Here is a 10,370-nt window from a genome sequence, read left to right on the forward strand (position 1 = left end):
TGATTACAAAGAGTGCAAGGCAGATTTTGCTTGCGCTAATTGTGGAGGTGACCATCCAGCGAGTTTCAGTGGTTGTACATTCCGTGTAAGCGCCTTACACCGTCGCAAGTCCTTCATTAGTGGCCCCAAACCACAACCTACTAAGAAGCCGATACATGGAAGTGAAGAGTTCCCTGCGCTCGAGTCGGAAGCTCGGGACGTGGCAGCAAGTGACGTCGCTGCACGACCTGATCCGAGCAAGTCGGCAACGGCCTCCGAGGGTGAGCTGGCTGTTTGATCTGCTTCTGCAAAAAGTGTCCATGTCCCTCAGCGACCAGATCACAGCAAGACTCGACAACATGGAGGACATCCCCTTGCCTTAAAAGAGATGCAGACACCAGCTACCGTGGCCAAGAGTGGGTCCCAGACCCCGTCTTTTGCCGAAGTGGTGCGCCAGTGCGTGCAGCAAAATAAGGAGCTCAAAAGCCGGAATCTCTCCGACCTTCTACGCGTTTTGTTTGATGTCCTGCGTTCATATAGCCAAGCGAAGCAGCCTGGCACTTTGAAGAACTTTATACAGCTGGTGCTTTCCTTTGGGACCTTGATCACCGCCTTCGCAGAGAACTTCAACTCCTAGATGGCTAGTTTTCTTCAACCTGTTGCAACTAAAAACCCTAGAAAAGTGCCGTTTATCATGCAATGGAACTGCGCTGGAATTATAAGTCGATTAGCAGAACTAAAATTGTTCTTGAAAGAGACTGTGTTCCAGTACTGGCCCTCTCGGAGGCTGGCTTGTCAAGCGGGAGGTCTTTGCCGGGATACGTCGCCGACAAGAATTGCAGCATAAAGTCTTTTCCCGTAGGAAGTGCCGCCCTTTACATACGAAGGGAGATTCCTCATGTGGCTTTGAACGTCACCGATCTTTGCACCGACAGTATTGAGGTAGTGGCTGGGATTCGGCTCGCCTTCCGAACTCTGTCCATTGCATCAGTATACGTGTCCCCGCGGAAGAAGGTCGATATGGCTTTGTTCCTCCAGCAACTTTGTGACCGCTGCCCAGCACCCAGAATCATCTGCGGTGACTTCAACGCCCACCACCCTGCCTGGGGTGACAGGAACACAGATCCTCGTGGACGCCAACTTGTAGACGTCATCGACAGTTTGGACCTGTGCGTGGCCAATGACGGAAGTCCCACTTTCTTTCGGCCTCCAAGCTCACCCACATCTATAGACCTAACCTTACATTCACCTGACGTCCGTGTGCAGTGGTCAACTAGAGCTGACCGAATGGGAAGTGATCACTACCCGATATTTGTGTTTACTGCCGACTTCCATCTGCGTGGTCCTAAAATTTGCCATGTTGTTAATTGGGACAAATACAGGGAGCATTTAGCAGCCTGTGTTTCCGGTGATGTGACAGACAAAATGATTTATGCTAAGATGGCTGCTACCACGGCGCTCAAGCTACCTGATCATTTTCCGACTCCGGATTTAAAACTCAGGAACTTCTGCGCAGAGCGCAGAAGGGCGGAGCGACAACTGTTGCGGAAGAAGGACGACAGAGCCTTGAAGACAACTTTCAATAGGCTCAACTCTGCCATTAGACGTCATGCGAACAAGCTCTGTAGGTCCTAGTGGGCATCCTTTTGCGCTAGTTTGACTGTTTTCTCACCGATAACGAGAATTTGGCGTGTCGTTGGCAGTCTTGCTGGTGGCTCTCGTCCGAGTAAGCCTTTCGAGGCGCTTGCATTGCGCACGCAGAAACACATCGTGTGCTTGGCAGAGGAATTTGCGGATGCAATTGTAAATTCCAGACCAGGCATTCATCCCGGCGCTCTGCCTGCTACGTCTCCGTCTGTTATGGACGCCCCGTTCACACTTCGAGAACTAAAGACAGCGCTCTGCAGCCTGCGGCGTCGCTGTGCACCAGGTCCTGACGGCATTACCAATCAAATGTTACAGAACCTGCCTCTGGAACACCGGAAGATGCTCCTAACCTATCTCAATCGAATGTGGGAGTCTGGTGACGTTCCCCCTTCATGGAAGGTGGCTTGTGTAGTCCCTCTGCTGAAGGCCAGCAAAGAGATGACAGACGCGGCCTCGTGTCGTCCTGTATGGCTGACGTCGTGTGTGGCTAAGCTCATAGAGAAGATGGCAAGTAAGCGTTTGTCTTGGTGGCTTGAGGATAGAAGGGCACTACCAACATGCATGATTGGATTCCGCGCAGGTTTAAGCGCGCAAGATAGCGTCCTGGACTTGATAAGCCACATTGAACATCAGAGTGCTTTTGGACTTTCAACACTAGCTATTTTCCTAGACGTATCAAAGGCTTATGATAGCCTCCTCCAGAGCTCAATACTGAATAGTCTGCAGGTCATAGGCGTACGTACAGGGCTATCTTCTGCGATTCATTCACTCATTTCTCAGTGATCGTAAATTTTGAGTGCGGTTAGGCAGTACAATGAGCTCAGAAAGGGCGGTATCGCGAGGGGTACCTCAGGGTAGTGTCCTGTCCCCAACGCTCTTTAATGTTGTCATGGCTGGTCTTCCCGCAAAAGTGCAAAAACATTGTAGGAATGTCCACATGTCGATATATGCAGACGACATTTGTCTTTGGTTAACCGGATATCAACACAAACGCTTAGCTCTATTAGCGCGACAGGCCGTGCTTTCAGTTAAAAGTTACCTTCAAGGTGTTGGGTTGACTCTCTCGGTGGAAAAATCTGGCTTCGTCCTGTTTCCAGGTAGGGGACGACGGTATGTGCGGCCGAGCATAGACCTTGATCAGTCTTGCCTTCGCCAGGTTAACCACATACGTTTTTTGGGCGTCACTATTGACTCACGTCTACAGTGGCGACGAGCTGTGGACTCGATTGTGGCTTCACTATCTTCGCGTCTCAATGTGCTTCGTAGAGTTGCTAGTGAGCAATGGGGAAACCATCCTGCTTCAATGATCAGGCTTCACGATGCCCTGGTGAGAAGTCGCATAATGTACCAGCCACCTTTAATTTCCCCCTCGGTATCGCAGCTGGAACGCCTTGAGGTTTTGCACAGAATGGGACTAAGGAGGGCTCTCGGCGTTCCGCAGGCTGCTCCAAACAATGCAGTACTGTATGAGTCTCAATCGAAACCTCTTCGGCTAGCCGCTTCACAAAGACTTTTGCTGCAAATTGGCCGCCTCAGAGAGACTGTTGCCGGGAAAGCGCTTCTACAGCGCCTTCGAAAGAGATCTGAATCCCGGGCGTACTTGGCTTTAAATACTCTTCGTTCTCTGGGTCTCGACCTTCGAGATCGACCTAAGACGTTGAAGCCACCTTGCTCCTTTCCAAGCCTCGATTGTTCCTTGACAATTCCTCACGTTCGCGCTAAGCGGAATTCTCCTTTAGCGGCAATGCGTTCGCTCGTACTGGAACATCTTGAGACCGAATATGCCAGTCATCTTCAAATTTTTACAGACGGCTCTGTGGACAAGGTCAGAGGATCTAGTGCAGCTGCTTTTCATATTCCGTCTTTGAAGTATGATTGGTCTGTTCGTTTTACTAAAGTCGTGTCCTCCACAATGGCCGAAAGCGTTGCTATTGAGGCAGCTCTAAAGAAGCTACGGTGTTGTACGCCTCAACCTACTGTCATAATTACGGATTCAAAATCTGCCCTTCAAAGGTTAGAGTACGGGTTCCCCACTGATGCCTTGAGTCTTAGATCCCTACGTTTGGTGCAGAATCTACATAGCAAAGGCTTCTCTATACGCTTTCAATGGGTGCCCTCGCACATAGGTGTCTTAGGCAACGAGATAGCAGACAACCTCGCCCATACAGCTCTCTCTGGGATTCCAGTACATGGAGTCCCTCATGAAGTCAAGCAAATGTTCAGAGATGTGGTGTTGTGCCACTTCAGTTCTTTGTGGAGCTCTCGTCATCAGCCATGTGTGACCAACGGTCTCAAAAGGTACCAAGCCACTTTGCTGCACCGCGTTCGCACGGATTCGGCTCGTACGCCGGCGTGGATGTATAAGACTGGCCTAGTGTTGTTACCATTGTGTTCAACGTGGGGTGTGTGTGGTGACATAGAACATTACCTCTTGTGCTGTACTTTGTACAACGCGGAACGGGCTGTGTTATTCGGATCCCTCAAGAAGGCAGGAGTTCCTCACAGTTCTCTTCAGGACATTGTTTTCCCGCGCGGGAGCCAGTCGAGTAGAAGGGATGCTTCTCGCCTTCTTCTACTTTACCTGCAGGACACGGATTTGGCCTCCACATGGTGACCTCAGGAGTGTCTATTTGGGTTTTTGCGGACAGTGTTTCTGTGATTTCTATTTAAGTGTCGCTACGGTGGAGCAATTGCCGGCAGCAACTGCAAGGCTAATCCCACCGGTAGTTTACAACACTCAACTAAACTCAACTCAAGCAGCGGAATCGCGCAAACATACCCACAGGCATAAACGCACATTAAAAATTAAGGAATGTAAAATTAGTACAGAGGCAAAAAAGAAAATAGACAGGAAACAAAATGGCATAAAAATACCTGAAATCCATTAACAAAATACAGCAGTAACAAGTGAAATCATGATTTACTTGATAGGTGGTGAAGGGAACGAGAAGAGAAGCTTGAGCCGCGGACGCAGCGATAGCCGCTCCAACATAAAAAAAGAGCTGGCCGGCAGAGGCCTCCCAATCCATTAACGCTCGAGAGAAGGAATTTAAAATCCAGTTACCATCCCGAGACAGAGAAATTGCCAGCCCTACAAAAAATAGTTGGCTGAAATTAAACGTCTTTTACAAGCGCCTCAGGTAAAGACAGCCACTGCGGCTAGAACGCCACTCACCGCGTCCAAGGCTTCAGCTAATACCACGATGAAAATAGGCGCCATTCCCCCCCCCCCCCCCCCCCCCTGCCAGTCTTCGGCCCATAACGCGACGGAAACAGACGCCAGAATAGCAACTAAGATACCGCTTTTTACAAAGGGGGGCGAGGAATCCAAAAGAAAGGCCCAGGCGTCGGAAGCCGGCACCCTGCAGCCGTCGAAATCGTCTACCGAACTCGGGGCAGACATCATTACTCTGTCAGAGAGAACGCTACATCAACGGAACAAGCAACCTTCCAAGGTCTCGTTACCACCAAATTTGCAGAGATAGATATTCGCTTTTGAACACTCGGGGGACAGGTATCCCAAATAGCCACCTGCATGCAGCAAATAATGGATAGACTTACTACTATCGAGGCCCGCCTACCCCCATCTTTGATCTGTCCACGATGCCACAACCATCTATAACCCAACATGGCTCCACGTCAAAAAATTGAAATTTGGCAATAAAAATGCAGAAGCTTCCGCCGTAAGCGGGCCCACTTGCAGCTCCATTTCCAACAATCACCGTCTGTTACAACCCCAGACGTGATTGCATTTCAAGAAGCTAGCGGCAGGGCTACACTGCCAGGCTATAAAGCATATCAGCCATCCCATTATGGCACTAGTACCGCAGCCGGCTCCTTCATAGCCACGCTCGTGAGTAGAAACTTCACCGCGATACAACATTTTATAAACGAATCAGAAGAAAATTACACCCCAATTGAGATAATACCAAGGCAAAAAGGAGACACAATTATCTTGACCCTTAATGTATACAACACGCCCAGAAACAAAGGCAACGGACTCCCACACATGTTGATAAACACAATGAAGCTGGCTGCTAAAGCTCGACTAAAAACTGTGGGGGACTTCAATTCTCAATACCCAGTGCGCGGATATACCGAAGCAATTCCGTAAGAGAACCTGCTCTTGCAAATCATCCATTTACTAGGGCTCACAACGCTAAACAACCCGAGATACCACACACGCATGGGTAACAGTGTATGTGTACACACATCTCCAGACTTATAATTCTCTTGAAGGCGACCTTTAATAGGCTGAATTCTGCCATTCGACGGCACACGAACAAGCTCTACAGGTTGCAATGGGCCCCATTCTGAGCAAGTTTCACTGTGTTCCCACCAATGACAAGAATATCGCGAGTTATTGGCAGCCTTGCTGGAGATTCTCGCCCTTCGAAGCCTTTTGAAACTTTTGCAATACGCAAGGAAAAAAATATTGCGTGACTGGCAGAGGAATTTGCAGGCGCACTCGTACGTGCTAATTCTGGAATAAATATATATACTCCACCTGCTTCCTCCAGGCCTATCATGGACGTCCCGTTCACGCTTCGTGAGCATCAGACTGCGCTCAGTGGCCTGCGGCGCCAGTGTGCACCAGGTCCCGACGGCATCACCAATCAACTGCTGAATAATCTGCCCTTGGAACAAAAGGAGGAGCTCCTCAACATCATCAATCGAGTTTGGGAGACTGGCGATGTTCCTCCGCCATGGAAGGTGGCCCATGTAGTTCCAGTACTGACGCCCGGCAAAGACATGAGGGACCTTGCCTCGTATCGCCCTGTGTCATTGACCTCCTTTGTAGCTAAGTTGATAGACAAGCTGGTAAATGAACGCTTGTCGTTGTGGCTTGAGGACAGCAAGGCACTGCCAACGTATATGACAGGGTTCTGTCGAGGTCTTAGTGCCCAAGATAGCGTTTTAGACTTCGTCAGTCACATTGAACACCAGAGAGCTTTCGGCCTTTCCACCTTAGCCATATTTCTTGACGTTGCGAAAGCTTACGACAACGTGCTTCAGAGCTCAATTCTAACAGTTTGTAAGGCATGGGCATACAGGGCTATATGTTAAGGTTCATTTACAAGTTTATAAGTGATCGCGCGGTTCGTGTACGGTTAGGCAGTACCTTAAGCACCGAAAGTGTTCTATCACGAGGTGCGCCTCAAGGAAGTGTTCTTTCCCCACGCTCTTTAACGTCGTAGTGGCTGGCCTTCCCGATTCATTGCAAAAAAAATTGCGGGGCGAGTGCGTATGTCAATGTATGCTGACGACATCTGTATTTCGATTACTGGCTACCAACACAAGCGATTAGCCCTGATAGCTCGACAGGCTCTACTTTCGGCACAAGCTTACCTTCAAGGTGTTGGGTTGTCTCTGTCAGTGGAAAAATCCGGCTTTGTTCTGTTTCCAGGTGTAGGGAGACGTCAAGCGTGGTTGAAGACAGACCTCGGTCATTCTTGCATCCGTCGATTAAACCACACGCGTTTCCTGGGCGTCATTATTGACTCCCGTCTACAGTGGCGAAAAGCTGTAGACGCGATTGTTTCATCTATATCTTCTCGTCTCAATGTGGTCCGTAGAATTGCACGTGAGCAATAGGGAAACCATCCTTCCTTCTTCAATGGTCAAACTTCATGAAGCGCTGGTGGTCAGTCGCATAATGTATTAGTTACCTTTAATTTTCCCCTCGGCATCAAAGCTTGAACGTCTCGAAGTTGTCCACAAAAAGGGCCTAAGAAGAGCGATTGGAGTTCCTCAGGCGGCTGCGAATAACGCAGTACTTCATGAGTCTCTATCGAAACCTCTTAGCCTTGTCGCTTCTCAGAGGCAACTAATGCATCTTGGCCGCCTAGGCGAGATGGTAGCTGGGCGATCCCTTCACCAGCGGCTCTGCAAGAGATATGAGCCGAAGGCTTACTTGGCACTCAATACTCTTAGTTCTTTAGTCCTTAATGTCCGAAGGGAAAGGAAACGATTGAAACCCCCCTGGTATTTTCCGAACCTCGACTGTAAGGTCTCAATTTCCTATGTGAGCGCAAAGCGCAGCTCTTCCTTTGCAGCAACGCGTTCACTCGCACTTGAACATTTGGAAACAGAGTATGCTCGGCATCTTCAAATTTTCACGGATGGCTCTGTGGACAAGGTCAAACAAGCTAGCGCAGCGGCTTTTTACATTCCTTCTTTGGACTGTAAGTGGTTCGTACACTTTACTGCCGTCATATCCTCCACAACGGCTGAAAGTGTTGCTATTGAGGCGGCTTTACGAAAGTTACGGTCTTGTCCGGCTCGACCTGTTGTCATCCTAACTGATTCAAAATCTGCCCTTCAGAGGTTAGAGAGCGGATTCGCTACTGATGCCTTGTCTATAAGCTCTCTTCGCTTGTTGCAGAATCTGCACAGCAGAGGCTTTACTCTATATTTCCAATGGGTGCCCTCTCACACAGGAGTCAAAGGTAAGGAGGTGGCAGACAATATCGCCCATAAAGCTCTCTCAAGGAATCCATCAAAAAAAGTACCTCAAGATGGAAAAATTCTCCACAGGAAAACGGTGCTCGATCATTTCAGTACCCTGTGGAGTGCGCCCCACAAGCCTTGTGTGACCAAGGGACTGAGAAGATCCCCGGCGACTCTACTACATCGAATTCGTACGGCCTCTGCTCACACTCCTGCCTGGATGCATAAGACGGGCATAGCTTTGTTCTTTATGCGGTGTGTGCGAGGTTATCGAGCATTATATTATGTGCTGCCCAGAGTACAACGCGGAAAGATATGTGATATTCGCCTCCTTCAAGAAGACAGGAACCCGTCACAGTACAGTTCAGGACATTATCTACCCGAGTGGAAACCAGACATGCAGGAGGGAGGCTAAGCGCCTTCTTTGGCATTGGCAGCGGCAGTGGCACTGAGAGGCACCTGTGCTATGAATCTGTCCTGTATCATTGCAGGAAGCGACGAGGCCAGCGTGACCGTGCGCGGCCGCGGTGATATCGCCGCTTTTCGACGAACGGGCAACAAGCCAGCCCGAAGAAACGTCACAGCGCACACATCGTCGCTGCATCGAGAGAGCGCTGCCGTCAACGAGACAACCATTTAAAAGAAGCACGAAAGGAGGCGACCGACACATTGGCAGCGGCAGTGGCACCGAGAGGCACCTGTGTTAAGAATCTGTCCTGTATCATTGCAGGTTAGTGTTCATTTTCTTCCATTGAATATCGCCCTTCCTAGTGCTCCTGCTGCTGCCGCTGCCAAGGTGTACTTATTACCTTCTGTTATGAACTGTCTAGGATGTGATGAGCAGGTTTCTAAAGAAGAGGCTGTCATTGAGTGTGTGTGCAATGGTACATACCGCACAGGAAAATGTGCGGGCATCTCAGACGCCACGTTGAAAGCCAAAGGTGAAGTTTATCGCAAAGCGTGGCGCTGCACAGCCTGCCGACGCGCAAAAGCTCATGCAGAAGCAACCGCACTACAGAGCACCGAACCAGATTCACGAGATGTACGGCTGTGGTTGCAGGAAATCAGTGCCAAGCTTGACCAGTTGTTGCCCTTGACGGAAACTGTTCACAGCATTGAGGAGGCGTTGCATTTCATGAGTGAAAAATACGACACCCTCTTAGCGCGTACAGAACAACATGAAAAAGTCATAAAGATGTCAAACAAAGGCTACAAACAGTAGAAAAACAGGACGCAGAAGTAACCGAGCTCAAAGCCTATCTTGATGCTCTTGAATGGCGAAGCCGAAAATTGAACCTTGAATTCCACGGAATTCCAGAAACCCAGAATGAAAATCTGCTAAGATAAATGACCTGGCTGCGCAGACTCAACTGCCACAGTTAACGGATCAAAATGTGGTTGCTGTACATCGCCTTCCATCTAAGAAAGATAAAACACCGGGTATTATCTGCCGTTTCGCCAAACAAGCTGATCGAGACAAGTGGTGGCAGAGCAGAAAGGAACTGCAGAAAAGTGACGATAAAATCTACGTGCTGGAAAATTTGACGAAACCGGCCCGCGACCTACTTTTTCATGTAAAGAACTGGGCCAAACAGAACAACTTCAAGTACGCTTGGCGCTCAAATGGTCGAATTCTACTCAGAGAGGATATCGGAGAAACGGCAGTTGTCATCTCAAGCTGCCTTGATCTTGAAAAACTCAGTTAATGTCACATACTATGGCAGGCTCCGACACTGACGCCTACCTACTTCCACAATCCTTTGGAAACTGCGTCGCAAAACAGTTCCTCAGGTCATTTAAATGCTTTCACCTTAATGTTCGATCTGTTAACAATAAGGAATCGGGTTTAAGCTTGCTGTTTGATTAAATAGGGCAACCTTTTGACGTCATTATGCTCACGGAAACGTGGAGCACTGATGAAACAAACGTCTACCGACTTCCGTCCCATGAAACATTTTATTTAAATCGTCCCTTTGGTCGAGGTGGCGGGATATGTATTTTGGTTAGAAAAGACTACGACTACGAAATACTTTCAGAGTGTTCGGTAATAACAAGTGACGATGAGATCCTGGCAATTAAACTACAAAACACACCATTTGTCGTGTGCTACCGCCCGCTGAATGGTTCAACATCGCGTTTTATCAACTGTTTAGATAAACTGTTTAGCTTTATTACTAATAATAACCTGAGTCTCATCTGCGGTGGGGAGATGAATATTGATATGATTAAAAATGATACTGCGAAAAGCAGTTTTTAAGTTCTGTTAAATGATAATGGGCCTAGAAATGCAATTA

The 10,370-nt window shown here is 48.7% G+C and overlaps 1 pseudogene; it reads left to right on the forward strand.

Annotated features, from left to right (window-relative positions):
- Positions 1-8,880: 8,880 nt before the first annotated feature.
- LOC144107618 (uncharacterized) lies at positions 8,881-9,802 on the forward strand (annotated as a pseudogene).
- The last annotated feature ends 568 nt before the right edge of the window (positions 9,803-10,370 follow it).

The sequence above is a fragment of the Amblyomma americanum genome, chromosome 10, assembly GCF_052857255.1.
Source record: "Amblyomma americanum isolate KBUSLIRL-KWMA chromosome 10, ASM5285725v1, whole genome shotgun sequence".
Classification (NCBI taxonomy): Eukaryota; Metazoa; Arthropoda; class Arachnida; order Ixodida; family Ixodidae; genus Amblyomma; species Amblyomma americanum.